Source organism: Heliangelus exortis, chromosome 10 (genome assembly GCF_036169615.1).
Source record: "Heliangelus exortis chromosome 10, bHelExo1.hap1, whole genome shotgun sequence".
Lineage (NCBI taxonomy): Eukaryota > Metazoa > Chordata > Aves > Apodiformes > Trochilidae > Heliangelus > Heliangelus exortis.
The window spans coordinates 4,415,389-4,430,740 of record NC_092431.1 but is presented as its reverse complement, the minus strand read 5'-3'; the positions used below and the strand labels follow the sequence as shown (position 1 = coordinate 4,430,740).

Sequence of the window (15,352 nt, the reverse complement as noted above, 5' to 3'; positions counted from 1 at the left end):
ATTATCTGAGGCTCCTTCCAATTCCTCCCCAGTCCACATCCTTCTTCTCCCTGGCAGCCTGGTACAGTTAAAAGTTAAAAACCAGAAGAAAACCCCTACCTAGCAAAGATAAATAAATGAAAATCACACGTGAGAACAGCTTGCCTTGAAACTTAAATTGCTTGTTAACTTTTTTTTTCCCTGGTTTTGGCAGGGAAACAGATTATTTCCAGTGCCCCAGCCTGAGGAGCTTGGCTGCTTTTCAATATCTGACTGAGCCTTCAAAGTTGGGAATTTTATTGTTTTCAGCACCTGCAAAGACAAAGTTAATGAGTAACTGAAGTTTCAAGGTAGAGTTTGATGCTCTTGGGTTTGTTAATTGAATTTTTAGCCTGAGTTCCTTAGGAAACAAAGCTTGCTTTGTTCATGTGTCTTGCCATTACATCTTAAACCAAAAATCACCTGAGAATGGAACCCAAAGAGACATAAGAAGTGTCCAGTTAGAGATGAGACTTTTTTCTAGTCTGCAAAAAAGGAGAAAAGTAGCAATGTGAGGACTTCTCTGAGTACCCCCAGGCAAATCAACTTAGTGCCATACTGCCCAAGTGCTCCAACCTCCCAAGGAGCCTCCACCTGGATCTTGTACCATGTCCTTCTCTATTTTAATCCTTTTCCTGAATAATTTCAATTGTGGGCTGAGTACTCTTATCCTTGGCAAAGGATCTTCTGTCTCCTGAGGGTAGTGGGGCATGGATTATCCTCCTTCACTTCATTGCACCTGAGGCTTCCACAACATCTGGGGCCAAAAATCTTTGGCAGCATTTTAGGGGGATTTGGGGTGACTGGGGTTCTCCTAGAATGTAGATCAGATGGTCTGGGGAAGTCCTTTTCAGCACTTTTCTGTAGGTTTCCTCAATTCCTGTTTCTTCTATGTGATGCTACTGTTCCTTGAGAAGCTGAGGTGCCTCCAGTGAAAGTTGGCAGCTTGGATCTCTTTAAACTCTCCTCCTGCTTCTGTAGCTCATAAATTCTAATCTGTGTATTATGTTTGACAGCTCCTGAGTAAATAAAAAATATTTTTGCCTGCATTGTTACATGTGCTAAGCAAATTATCTTTTAAGAGGAGAAGGTAGTTATGTAAAAGAATGGCATTATAGCCAATTAAACACCAATTTGCAATCTTTCCAACCTCTTGCAACAACAACAACAACAAAAAGTCCTCATAAACCCATCAATATTGCTCTAAGAAGAAATAAATTCCCAGAAGTAAAGCATGCCATAGACTGTTTACCAGATAGCTTGCAGCTTCTATTCACATTAGATACAAGGTATTGGGCTCTTATGCAGAAATTAAGAAAAAAAACAGTTGGATGGGATGAAAACTGATTACAGCCAATAGAAGAAATTTAGAAGGAAATATCTCAAGTTCTGAGCAGAAGGAGCAGTTGTTCAGCTGTTGTTATTCTTGTGAACATGATCCTGAATGAACAAAGACTTATGTGTGTCCCTACCTTTGCAAACAGAATAAATTTCCACTGCTACTGCATTTAAAGCACATTTCCCTTCAAGAGGACTTTGTCCTGAGCATGAAGTTAATCACATGTCATTGAAGCTTTGCAAAAATAGGTCTAAATGTGGCTACAATTCCAAGAGGAGCTGAAACTGGAGAGAAGGTATCTCTGAACATGTTGAGCTGAAATCCCCCCTCCTTTAGCTCTTCTGGGTCAGCTCTGCTGGGGAAACTTTTGAGGATTTTTAGAGGAGCAGAAGCAGGTATCTCACCTTTTGGCCTAGCTGTCCAGTCCAGCAAGACTTAACTTCTTCCTTCCAGTAAAGAGATGCCAGTAAAATACTTCACTGGGAATTGGTTCTGGGTCTGTGGTGGGAGATAAAGCAGTTGGAAAGAATGTCATTAAGAGTTTATGGGTCTGAAAAAGCAGAACCTTCTACCAAACAACTCTTTAATGTACTGAGCCAAGCAAATTCCTTCAGTTGCTCTGTGTAATCTGTACTGGTGGAGTTGGGAGCAATGGCTGCAGAAGGACTTAGCAATTAAAAGATGTTGGTCTATGGGTTTCATCCTCTGTATTATCAGTAGGAGCCTTCCAGCCAAACTGGTGGAAGACAGCTTTGAGGTTTATTTTCCTCCCTTCACATCCCTGCCAAAAGCTTGTGGATGGTTCCTGGCAGGTGGGAGGATTTGGATCCCTTTGGTTCAGTGACAGTGGTAGGGAAGATGGAAAAATGGTTCCAGCAGTTCATTCCTACAGAGACAGCCTTTTGCTTACAGCTGCTCAGACTGGATCATTTTCAGGTGAGTGGAGGCTGATGTGGAATACTCTGCAGGTCCTAACCCAGAGGAGAGTTGCCAGGGAGCTCTCCTTTATCCCTGAGAAGGAGGAATGAACCCATCTTTCTCTTTTCTTTGCCATGTCCCATGGGTGCAGGGAGCTGTGCTTCCAGCCTGCCCCAAGTGCACACGATTATAGGAAGGGACCTGGGATAAATGAATCTGTGCCTCCTCTTGGGTAAATTGAATTTATGAGAGTGTGATCCAGAACTGCCACTCACTGGTGGTCTTTATTATCACTTTGCTATTTGCTAGAATAAAGCTGGGGCTTTTTGTGTCTGATGTGATGAGCTTTAATTCCTTTACTGCAGAAAAAAAGGGGTGGAGTGACTAAACAACCACTTGGGAAACACATTTTGCTGTTTGTGGCTCCATTAGCCTCCCAGTAAAACTCTGCAGAAAGTCTTTGGCCTTAATTTCTGTGCAGAACAAATTGTAATTCAGTGCAGATGCAGGGGGAAAAAGAAAAAAAAGTTCAATTAGGATTCAAATATGCCTTTTAAATAAATCTGGTTATCATGAAGAGACAAGCCACCACTTCTTTTAGATTGCAGCAATTAATAAATCACACCCTTTGAGGTTTAGCTCTGCAGGTCTCTCCTATGAGCTCAGGAGGTTGACACTGCATTGTAATTAGCAGGTACGAGCAGCAGAGGGTAGTGTGTTACAGAAAAAACCTTCCATCACGGTAGCAGAAGTGATTTCTGAGAGTGTTTTTCATAAAACCAGATTGACAGCAAGCATTTAAATTAAAAGCAGGCTTGGCCCCTCCCTGCTGCAGTCCCTGTGTGGCAGGGCTGGCTTGCTGTGTGCAAGAATAAGCTGCTGCATTGTTTGGAGATGATTTAATAGTGGGATTTGTTTGGGTGCAGAACTTGTGTCTGTGACTAAATGCTCAAACCTTCTGCTCTACACTGAGCTGGGATGCTCCTCAAGCCTCATTTCCAGCTGTCCAGGCAATGTGGCAGAGCAAGGTATCCAGGGTTCTGCTTCTTCTGCATCTTGTCTGTGCCTTCATACCACGTGCCCCATCCTTTTCCTCTCATGTGCACTACTCTGGTTGCCTTGGAAGGGTCCCACAGCCCACCTGGGGTGACCCCAGACTGTGGGGCTCACCCCAAAGAGCAGCTGCTGCTCAGTATAGAAGTGGCTCTAAGCAGGTCAGTTGTTGGGGGTCAGAAAACATGGATGGCTGGATATAGTCTGTGTTAAATACTGTGAGGACTATCAAGGTATCCTCCTCTTCCCCTCTTACATCTGATTGTGCTGGCTTAAAACCCTGGTTCTCTCTGTGCTGACTTTCCCTCTGACGTAGTAAATTCAGAGGAACCTGATCTTTTTCACTCAAAGTGGATTTGTTGGTCCTGTTTCTTAATGAACCTCCTGAACACCTGCCAAGATGCTCATAAGAAGAAATGTTATGAAAGCCATTTCCTAAAGGCTTTGGGGTTTAATTTGTTCCTTATGGCCCTGGATAAGTTAAAGACTTTTGATCTGCCTAATCACTCTTATTTGTTTTATGGCCTGAGGCCTTCGGGTCCTGTGGCAGTTTTTAATCCATTTCTTATGCTGAAATGCTATTTTCTGTCCTTAATCATTGTCTTGGTGATAAAGGTGATTCATAACTTTGCTTTTTCCTCTTCAGAGTGGGAGATGACAGCCACGATCTCTCAGGTATACTGCACCCTCCACTGAGCAAACCATTAATTCCAGCACTGCAGAGGTTTCTACCTAACTGGTTTGGAGGTCCTGAGACACATGTATCCCCCCTTAGATAAATGAAGTCAATTAAAGCTCCCATTAAGATCTTCTAGCTCCCACAGATGGTCTTTCTTTTTCTCATATGATAATCATATTAAAATTGCATGCAGAGCCATTTGTACATTTTAGCGTTCACTGCTCCAAATCAGCTGGGGAAGAGGGAATTGTCACAGTTTTCATCAGACTCTTTTGCTGTCACTATAATCCTTCCAAAGGGAGCTGCTGCAGCCTGAATCATTCTCAGCTAAAACGTGTATGCATGAGCAGGTGAAAAAAAATAAAACATTTAACCCAGGGCTTTGCTGGGAGCCCATAGTGAAATGGAAACCTGTGTTCAGAGAAATTATTTTTGAAGAAATGAAGGGGGCCAGGGGAGGCTCTGCACTGCTGGATCTCTTCTCATTCTGTTGAACCAATGCTTTCAGCAATTGAGAAGAGCAGATCTGAGCCTCAGAGCTCTCTCTGCTGTACTGGGACCTGGGACTGGTCAGCACCCAGTGCCCTCAGTTTCCACTTGTAATGATGAAGGTGGTGACAGCATTGGAGAACCCAGTAGCACAAGGCTGAAAGGAGTCAATATGTCAAGTTGCCTGTAATCAAAACCAGCACCTTATACCCTTCCCTCAGTATGAAACTCTGTCTTAAAGGCTATTTTTTTTCTCTCTTCTTGAAGGTCCAGCTGGGATTTGGTAGAACAGAACTTATTTCTAATTGCCAGCTTAAATATATTAATGGCCAATTTTACACTGGTTTTTCTTTTTGTCAGTGTTTTCCTTGAGCTTCAGAGCACTTTTCTCTGACTCTGTACAAGCCAGGGGGAATTAGACTCCTTCAGCTCCCTCTTTGCCAGACAGGCCAACCCTCATTTCTGAAGGGGTCTCTGTCCCCATTCATCCTCTGAATGGTTTTCTATCATTTTTGCCATTTCATCTCCATAGCCTTGAAGAAGAAAATTACCTTATGCCCTAGTGCCTAAGTGAGTGGTGAGAAAGCTGTGGTTTGCTGTCCCTGCTCTGGCTTTAGAACCAGAGACTTTTTTGTTAGGAAAAGACCTGTAAGATCATCAAGCCCAACCATTAACTCAGCACTGCCAGGTCCACCATGAAACCATGTCCCTCTGTCCCTCTAGTCCCTCTGCACCATATCTGCATGTCTTTTAGATGCTTCCATAGTGCCTTGACTTATTTTCTGCCTGGCAGCAGTCTCCTACAGATCATGCAAGCAGCCCAGGAAACTGAGCCCAATATGGGCAGAGGGATTTTGAACTGCCCTATCCCATGGTCATGGTGTAGCCATGGGCATCAGAGAAGGTGGGAAGGGCAGTTCCCAGGTTGGCTGAATTTTTCCTCTTCTTCATATCCTGGAGGTTGGACCTGGTGCAGAGCTGGGATGTGCAGTAGAAATCATCATGAGAGCTCCTGTTGGCTGCAGGTGACCTCCAAATTGAGGCTGTTCAGGGAAACCTTCTCTGACCTGACTGACAGAGGAAGCTCTGGAAGGTGTCTCAAGTCAACCCACGAACTGTGTGTTTACAACCATCATAAGAGCTTCCCTGCAGACTCTCAGGCAGCCCATGGCTCTTTTCTGCCTTTGAGTCACACAAGTTGAATTTCTCAGAAATGGCTTTTGATTTGAGACTCAGAGCTAAAGGATCAATACGAGTTAGGGCTAAATATTGCAGTGCAATTGAGTGGGCTCCTGGGTGCTCACAAAATGCTGCAACTGTGGTGACAAATAATAATAATGACAACCAGCATCATTATGGCTCTGGGGGGATTTAATGGATAGAGTCGAAGAACTTAAATATCGATAAACTTAATGTGGCTTCACAAAAGTTGAAGTTCTGCCTTCCAAAGGAAAAAAGTCCAATGTTAATTCAGCTGTGAGCATTAAAACGAGCTGCTGAGGTGAGGATAGCCCTTCCTCAGCTCTCAGAGTGGCTCTTGTGTGGTTTGCATCCCCAGCTTCTCAGCTGCAAACTCTACAGGGAGTCCACCCAGGCTGTGTTTTGTTTTTCTGATTTCCTCCTCTCTGTGTTCTGCCTCACTGCTGTGTGTCCTGTTGGAGGCTGAGTGTGCCAGGCTAATGCTGTAAATTACACCATTGTGTAATTGTTCATAAAGGGCCCATCAAGCCACATGTTCCCCAGAATGCCCACTCCAGTGGCACATAAGTCAATGGTGGCTGTCAGGTCCGGACTAAAACATCGATGTATAGAAAAAAGAAATTATAGGCACTTACAACCTCACCTCCAGACCTTATTGTTTTCATGTCTTATTTTCAGAGCAAATAGAGGACAATTACCAGTGTTTCCATGCCACTATAAACTGAGTTATTATCCACTGTTTATAGTGCTGCACCACTATGCTTGGGTGTTCTTTTTCAATCGAAAATCAGAGCTAATAATAATAATAATAATACCACCACCAACCCCCAGAAAACCCTAAGGAAAAGTATCTTGGCAACACAGCCATCTGGGTAGGATGAGCTCTCTGTCCTACTAGTGCTACTTTTCTCTATGTAAAGTTAACTCATGGAAGGAGGAAGAAACTCAAAATGGACATGGGATCGGTTGTTTGAGGATAAATTCTGGCTGGCATAGAGCTAGAAATGGTTCTGGTTGTGTCTTATTTGTGGCTGTGCTGGTTAATAGAGAGCAGGGAGTGTATCAGGATCAAAAGAGGGGGACAATATTGAATCTTCAGTGAATAAAATGCAGTGTACTGGAGCAGAGCTCGTTGGGGTGTGAAGATATTTGGAAACAGCTTTGCATTCAGATCCTTGTGGAATCAGAATTAGTTTTGTCCAGCTGATCAATACTTTCCATGTCTTGTTTGGTTACTTAGACCTCAGCCAGAGCTTTGCCATCCTCCTGCATCCCATATATTGAGTTTCAATTAAAGGATAGCATGGTAATACCTGGATCCATGACAGGTGGCAACTCCTTGTAGGTAGGAGTGGTGACCTCTTGCCCATGGAAGGGAATAATGCTTGGCTATCCACAAGTGCTCCTGGAAAGCATCCATCATCATTACCTGGATTGTGCAGGCTCATTACCATTCAGCTCACAGAAGCTAATGGCTGAAAAAAATCAATGCTACTAGTTGAGGACAAAGGGAAATATATTTTATTTTCCTTCAGGCTTTTTGGAAAAAAACTGACTCTACCTTGAAATGTTGTCCGGAGAGGTGAAAAAATAAATAGGGGGGAAAAAGCAAAGGAGAGGAAAAGAAGCAAATTCGTGTGTCCTGAGAGCAGCAAACTTTGAAATGCTGCACCAGGCTGTTTTGCTACAGAGAAATTGCTCATAAGGAAAAAAAAAAAAAAAAAAAAAAAGGAAAAATCTTTCTCTAACCTTTTGGTTGGCAGGAAATAAGCATTGTAGACTAGCTGGTCCAGTGCTACTCACCTAAGGCATGTTCCAGATGGTGGCAGAGGTTTAACAGTCAAAGCAATGTGGTGGATTTCCTAGCCAAGCCAATGTTTTTCCTCTTTTCCTTTTCCAAGCTATTTTGGCAACACTCATCTAGCTTTTTTTTTCATGTATTCCTTGGAGCAGGGTAACACTAGAAGATCTTCTGGATCAAGGGCTAACAGTTCCCAGAGCTGAAGAATAGGTACAAAAAAGAAAGGGAAAAAAGTGACCTCTTGTTTCCATCAAGCCAAAGCTCTAGAAGATCCAGGAGCTGCTTAATCCCAGCTCCCTGGGGACTGACCTGCCTGAAGCACAGTTTCTAAGGATGCACAGTTTCTAAGGCACGAAATAAAAAGGGCTTTGGGAAGTTCTGTGCAGCCCTGGTGAGGTGCTGGTGTGTCAGTCTGCAATGACATCTGGGTGGAAATGTATTCTTGGCAGCAAGCTGCATCCTTCTCAGCAATGTGGAAAGAACAACACCTTGTAGAACAGTTTATTCCATTTGTTTTATTGTGGTGGGGATTGTCCTCTAGAGTGTATGCCAGTTAACCAGCTAAATGTTAAGACATGTTAAAAGTTGATGAGATTGTTCTGGGCCTGTGTCAAGGAAAGATATAAAAATGCCTGAAAGATACAAAAATGCAAGTTCTGTTTGTTTATTCAAGGCATACAGATTCTCGTAACTCATTAGCAGGGCATAGTGTCTTAGAGAAAGTTTTATTATGGCTCACTCGGGACTTCCAAGCTTTTGTGTGACTTATTTTTTCAAAGTACCAAACTTCCCTAAGAGTAACTTTCCTGACACATTTTTAATGAAGTAGAGCCAAAAGGAAGGAAATTATTTCGTAGCCATAATCACAAAGGTCAGGAAACAAAATGAAAGCAAGGTGTGTGAGATTTATACCCACTTGTTCTTCTGAGTGTCTTCCAAGTAATTTGGGAGGAATTTGGTTGCAGGTATTATAAATATGCTGTGGTGAATAACATTGCAATTTAAACAATATCAGTGAGAGCTGGAGGTGGGTGCAGGGATCACATAGAGGCTGCTGGATGTAGAAATGGAGCTAGTTAAAATTCTGATGTGTTTTCTGCATTAGTAAATGCAGGGTTGAGATGGTAGCTATTTGAATATCTGCACACCTTTTATTTTGTAGGTAGTGTAATTATATTCTCTCTTCAGCTCATCTATAAAAAGAACTCAAATTTGCATGAGGAAGAGCTTTACCCCTTTTCTGCTGATCATTGCTTAGCAAAGGATTTCACACAGGAGGTTTGTTATCTTTAATAGCACCACAATTACTTAAAGCCATTACCTGCATCATTTTAAACTCTGTGAAGGTTATTTAAATATTCACACAGCAACTGTAAAGATACATGGAGATAAGTAAAGACTAAGCTGTATTTTGTCTCAAAAAGTCATTTGCCTTAAAGAATGCTTGTTTTTTAATTTCTAAATAGGCAGCTTTACTTCCTGAACTGAACCCCCTCCTTTGTGTTTGACCTTCCACATTCCAACATTAAAGGTGGGTCTGTTCTCAAAATAACCTCATTTGATTACCTCAAAAAAAAATAATCTCAAAATAACCTCTTCATTTGATCCTCAGAACCAAAAAAGAAAAAACATGTCTTAGGAAAAAAAACCCAATCCTAACAATGATATCTTTGGATGGAAATGAACCTGAGCTTTGAAAAATCTACTATTTCACCTTTTCTCCCTTTAGTATGAAGTGTCAGAAGTTCACTTAAAGATGATGATGTCGTATCCATATTTGATTATTTTTATTTCTCTTTAGGCAGAAAGTTCTTACAGCACCAAGTGACATAGGTCAGCTGAGGAAGAGCTTTCCACTCCAGGTTTATTAACTGTTGGTCTGGGCTTTCACTAGGGAGGAGGGGAATTATTCAGAAATTTGTGGAATTATCAGAAAATCTTGTTTCTTAAAGCCCTAGCAAATCTAGTAAGACTGTCTCATTGCTACCTGTGATGCACTCTTAGGATTTCCACCTCCCAGATCAACACAGCAGAGCAATGTGGAGCTCAAGGAGTGGCTTTTTATGTAATAATGATGTTGAAGGAAATTAGCATAGTTCTAATTAAAGGATGAAAGGAGCAATTAATTTAGAAAGTTTTGACTTCTATGCCAGAGACCTCACCCCAGCAGACCTCCTGGAGCAAGGCAGGAACATGTTCAAAGCACAGTGCTACAGCATGGCAATAGCATCAGTGAGTGTGAAAGCAAAATTAATTGAAATAATGGAAAATCTAGAGCAATTGTGTTACTGTTTCATTTATTTTATATATGTATTGTTGAAATAGCCCATTTGTAATGTCTGCTGCAATTAATAATCTCCTCGTGCTGTGAGGTTATACAACCAAGTAGTTTCTTACACTGTTTTTCAGCCATTGAATAGCCCAGTACTGGGAGGCTACATTTCTCTTAACCTCATGCAAAGATCAGGGTTAGGTGGCAGTTTGGTCATGATGTGGTGTTTTTTCCCTGTTAAGCTCTGACTTGAAATCAATTACAATCAGACTGGAAGAGCTGAAAGTTGCTGCTTGAATCAGCCTTTTCTGGCAATTTTGCACTTAATGCTTCCTCCCCTCCCACCTCCACAATAAAAGTTGGAACCAGAGATCAAAACTTCAAGTTATTAAGTTTCTGGTATCTGCAAAGCCAAGAGTTCACAGACCATGTCAAAGTCATTACCTGCAACTGAATGAGAAGCATTTATTTTTGTTCACCGTCATAGAGGCAAGTTCTTTTTCTATCATTTTCATATGGTTTCATAGAGTTTGGGGCCAGAAGGGGTTGTTAGATCACTACTCTGACTTGTTTTGAACTGCAAGTCATGGCATCCTACTTAGATTCTCCCACTTGGGCATTCATCTCCTCTGGCATCCAAAGTGCTGGGAAAAAGAAACAGGACAAACGGAAAAAAAATTAATATCTGAGACTCTTGCAATGCTGAGGAAATAACTCACAATGCTGGGTCTGACCAGGTACCTTTCTGATTTTCTGTCCCAGACCTCCAGAGAAATCCAAAAACCCAGCTTCCCTGAAAGCCCAGGATGGTACAACCAAGGGGAGGGTTATCTGCCAGACATAAATCTGCTAAAGCTGAGCAGAGACCTCTGATCCCTGAGCTCTGCTGGTCACCCTGGTCAGTACCAGAAAGCAAAAAAGCCTGAGTATATTTAACTAGCAGAGAGTCAGACTGCCCAAAGCTAGCTTGAACCCTGCCTTCTCCAAAGATATCTTTTTTCAACTTGGTGACATGACCTCACCCTGTTAATCTTGCTGCAAGGAAACACCTGCTCTGTTTCCAGCTGAAATAATCTAATGTAGCCTTGTCACCAGCCTCAATTTTCCTTTCTCCTCTCCAAGGAAACATCAGGAGATTAAAGGCTACTTTCAGCTGGCCACCCCACAATTATACACGTTTTAGGGTACCCCATATGCCCTCCAGCATCTGCTCCAGAAGACCCAAAGTTTTCTGTGGGTCCTGGGGGTCCATCTACCAGCTCTGAGCTCTCTGAGATGCCCTGGAGCATCCCAGATACCTGTGTTTGAGGCAATTAATTAGACAATTGAATCTTGCTCTAGACTGCATCCTGTAAGACCCATATTGTAGATATATCATATGTAAATCACATGAGCTTTCCAGTTTTTATAATACATAACACATGTGGGATTTGATAATCTTTTATATGACACATTAATCAGGTAAGTACAGGTATAAAAGGTTGAATTAGTAGACTAATTAGTCTCCATCCTAGAATTTAGATAAAACTCATGTTAACTTGCAGGTTCAGTGTGAGTCTAACAAAGGTAATGATAGACACTTCTCAAATCAAAAGACACTGAAGTTTTTTGTCTAATAAAAACATTAAAAAGGCAAAAAATTGGAATTGACCATATACAGACTTTCTAGCATGGGTGTAGTGATAAAGAAGACTTCAGTAATTTCTTAGGGGTAGAATAATTTAAAATATAGAGATAGATGAAAAGTCAGTCCTACAAAATGCAAAATTATTCACTGAGGAATGTATAAAAGGAATTCCTGCTGCAGGCCTGGACACTGCCAAGAGAGAAGAAGGAGGACCTGGTTGTGTTTGTTTTTCTTAGGATGGTTGAGTCTTCAAGATAATAGTGGGAAAAGAAAATGTAGTATGAGGGTATCTCACAGAAGGTATTTCCAGCAGATACTGGAAATTGTATGGTGCTGTAAGGTCTAATTTAGAATGTTAATATGCAGTCCTAGTTCCACATAGTCAAGCAGGATGAACTGAAATTGAAATAGGTGATGGAGATTGTATCTTAGTGAGAAAAACAAACAAAAAACCCCAACTTTGCTTATTTAACCTAGAAAACTGTAATTGAGGGGGATTGAGACTGTATTGACACTGATATAAAAGAGACTTTTAAACTACATCAGGAGCTTTAATAAAAGCTGTTTAAGTAAAACAGAAGTACAAATAGCTCTAAAAGACCCATGGCTACATTTCACCTGGGTGTTTGAAGGAACTTAACCTGATGAGAGGTGAAGATCTGGAGTGGATTTCAACAGAGACCATAGGACTGAAAACAGTTTAATATGGAGCCTGATGCATTTGGGATTGTAGTTGTAGTGTGAAGTTGCCTAAAATGCATGGGGAAGGGACTGTTTGAAGAATTTCCCCTCCATTTTATACCTTACATTCAGAAGTGTAATTTTTTGTCTCTGATTAAACTCGCTGTCTTTTTGTTTAGCTTTTTTTTCCCCTTTCTTCCCACTTTGAGTCCAGAAGTGATTTGATCTTTTCTATTTATATTCCTGGAGTTGATGACAATTGATGTTCCTTCATTTGGATTTCAAAGGCATGAACCACATGATCAATTTATGCCTTGCCACAACTCACTTCAGGATAGGATATATACCTGGCATCCAGTTCCTGGGCAACAGATCTTTAGGACAGCTTAATGACTGATGCAGCTGTGCAAGTGGTGATGATGAAAAGAAAATCCATATTTCAGCTTTTGCTCAAAATAGGGGACATTCAATCAGTAATTCAGAGGGAGGACAAAGGCAGAAATGTGAAAGATTTTGGCCTCTGCTCATTTTTATAGCTGTCAATAGAAATAGTTTATGTTGGCTCCTAGATTTACTCCAAGACAGGGGCCAGAGAGCCTGTTTGTCATTAAAAGAGCATTTTAATGCAAGGTTGATGAGGGCTGAGGTATTATTGTTTGGAAACACTGACTGCAAAATGTCACTGAACTTTCTTTACAAAAGTTTGGTGATCAGAGGTGAAGTGAAAATGAGAAGGGCATCCATGCAGCAAGGAAAACTGGGAAAGTCAGAAATACAACTTGGGGGTGAATGGGCTCAGTTCACCAGGGTTTATGCACGTGTCTGATTTCAACCATGTCAATGAGACACATGGATGTACATAAAGCCAATCACCTGCCTAAAATGGCCCTATGTTTAATCTCTGTCTGGGATGAGACCCAAGAAGGATAAACACAGTAATTGTCTAGAAAGAAAAGCAAAATTTACAAAACTTGCTCTTGTTCACTGACATTCACACCACTTTGGCAGTTCTCCCAACAAAACAGGGATGCTTTTTGAACTGATTTATGATTTTTTTTTTTTTTTTTCCTGAGAGCATGCTTTTTGCTGCAACCAGATGAGGAGCAGCTCATCCTTTAAGCTCCTTAGAGATGAATTTCAAGGAGTAGAAAGGGAAGGAGAGGAAGGAGCTAGACCTGACTTTATGAGACAGAATAAAAGGCAGTATTAATTTTCCTGTTTCTAGAAGCCTACTTGGGACAATGATCTATGCTTGAGAGGGAGACAATTTCTTTGTCAAAGAGTTGTGGTAGGTGGGAAGGAAAAAAAATTTTCTCACATATTTGTGAAAAAAAAAAATCTCTTTCTGCAAAGAGGGAAGGAAAAAAACAGGGCAAGTCTCATTGTTAGCAAGCAGAGGGGCCTAAAAGATAAAGTTTTTAGTAATTCTGTGCACTAAGAGGTATACAGACTGCTTCATCCTCTTAGGAGAGACATCTCTAGAGGCCAAGGCTGTGGCTGCTCTGAGCAGGTTCAGCTGAGGTTTGATGGCTCTGAAGTCTTGCAGGGGAGCTCAATTCCAGTGATGAATCAAAGCACTGGGTGTTGGGGAACTTTCATTTTGGGAATCATGAAATGAGGCTTTATATTGCAGCATTTGAAATGCTGAGGGGAAATCTATCAAAGCAGAGGTAATTCAGCTGCAGGATGGGGTCAGCAGGCAGCACAGTGAGGAGAGCAGGAACCTCTAATTTATCCAGATTATCTGCCATGAGCAAACACACCATTTAATGGTGACATTTCAATGGTCTCCTCATGTGTGTTGCCAAATCCAGCAGCATAAAAAGCATAATTTATGGATGATACTGAACTAGGGGGAGAGTCAGGTGTGGCAGATGACAAAGTGGCCTCCCAGAGGACCTGGATTAATAGGAAGATAAGGCTAAAAGATATCCCATGAGGTTTGGCAAGGGGAAGCAGAAAGCTGTCCTTGGGGTGGAGGAACCATCTGAGAGCTGCCTGCCTGAAAAGCAGCTTCTCCACAAGGGACCAGGGAGCTGCAGGGGATGCCAGGTAAAATAGGCCCCAGAAACACAGGATGAGCACACTCTTGCTGTGATGAGGCACTGCCTGCATGGGGACAGCAAGCAGGGGACATTTTTGCCCCATGGAGGGTGCTGATGAGTCTGTCCCTGGAAAACAGTCCAGAGCCAGAGAGGGACATGGGGAGGATGGAAGAAAGGGCCCAGGGCTGGAGCAGGGGTGGATGAAAGAGCTTTTTCAACAAGGGCAGGGGAGGTAGCAAGGGCAGAAAATGCCCCTTGGGAGGCTCAGGCAGGGTTTGAAGTGAGCCTTTCTTTACCTGGCAGGTGGTGCAGCTCTGGGAAAGATGCCCAGCATTGCAATGAAATCTGTCCAAGAGGGTTTGAGGACTCTGCTAGATGAAGCCATGGCTGAGCAGATCTGTGTTACCTGCTGATCCTGCTCTGAGCATGAAACAGGACTGGGGGTCCCCAGGGATCTCCTCCTGATAGCATTTCCATGGCATTATGAGGAAAGCAGAAGAATGGCCTGTAAGTTATAACCTGTGAGTGACACCATGAAGTGTTATACTAACATTTTTATATTGAAGTATGAAATGCCAAGGCCTGGGTTTGTTTGGTTTTTTTTTTCTGGAGCTTAATAATTGACTGGGAGAGTTGATGGCTTGAAGCAAGGCTGCAGGGCACTAAGACAGCTGGCCATCAGTTTCACAGAAAATGCCCCAGAGTGAAGTTGTTGATGCAGTTGGAAGAGTGTTTTAAAGGGTACTAAGTTACAGGCTTAGTTGTCATTGTTTTATTTCCTTTGCTGTGAAATAATTTCTGAGGAAAAGGAAGAAGTATCAAAGCAATTTCTCAAAGGCAGCAGGAAGCAGAGCAGGGAAGTGGAAATGCCTCAAATGGTTAATAGCAGAGATGGATGAAAGTGATTTGACAAAGGCTTCAGGAGGTTTCACTATGCTTAGATGTAAGAGGTCATCTAATATGAATGATGCTCGAGCAAAATTTTTAAAGGTTGAACAAACGTAGCCATTACCAACTTCAGCCAACCTTGAAAAGTTATTTGCAGGAATGCATCTCAGGTTTTCTGCCTTTATTTGTAAGCAGATTTTACTTGTCTGTTTTTTGTCTTTTTTTTTTTTTTTTTTTTTTTCTTGAAATGGTTTTGCTCACCATTCAAAATCCTTCTGTGACATTTCCTGTGAGAAAGTTTTCTGTTGTGCAGTTGTGTTCTGTTACTGCAGTTGGGGATTC

General features: G+C 41.9%; 1 long non-coding RNA gene across 1 annotated transcript; it reads right to left on the bottom strand.

Annotated features, from left to right (window-relative positions):
* Positions 1–767: 767 nt before the first annotated feature.
* Positions 768–10,715, bottom strand: LOC139800341 (uncharacterized). The gene is made up of 5 exons (XR_011727712.1): positions 10,489–10,715; positions 7,500–7,696; positions 7,010–7,171; positions 1,762–1,855; positions 768–1,034 (listed from the first exon to the last, which is right to left on the bottom strand). It is a non-coding gene; the product is annotated as an uncharacterized lncRNA (long non-coding RNA).
* Positions 10,716–15,352: the final 4,637 nt, after the last annotated feature.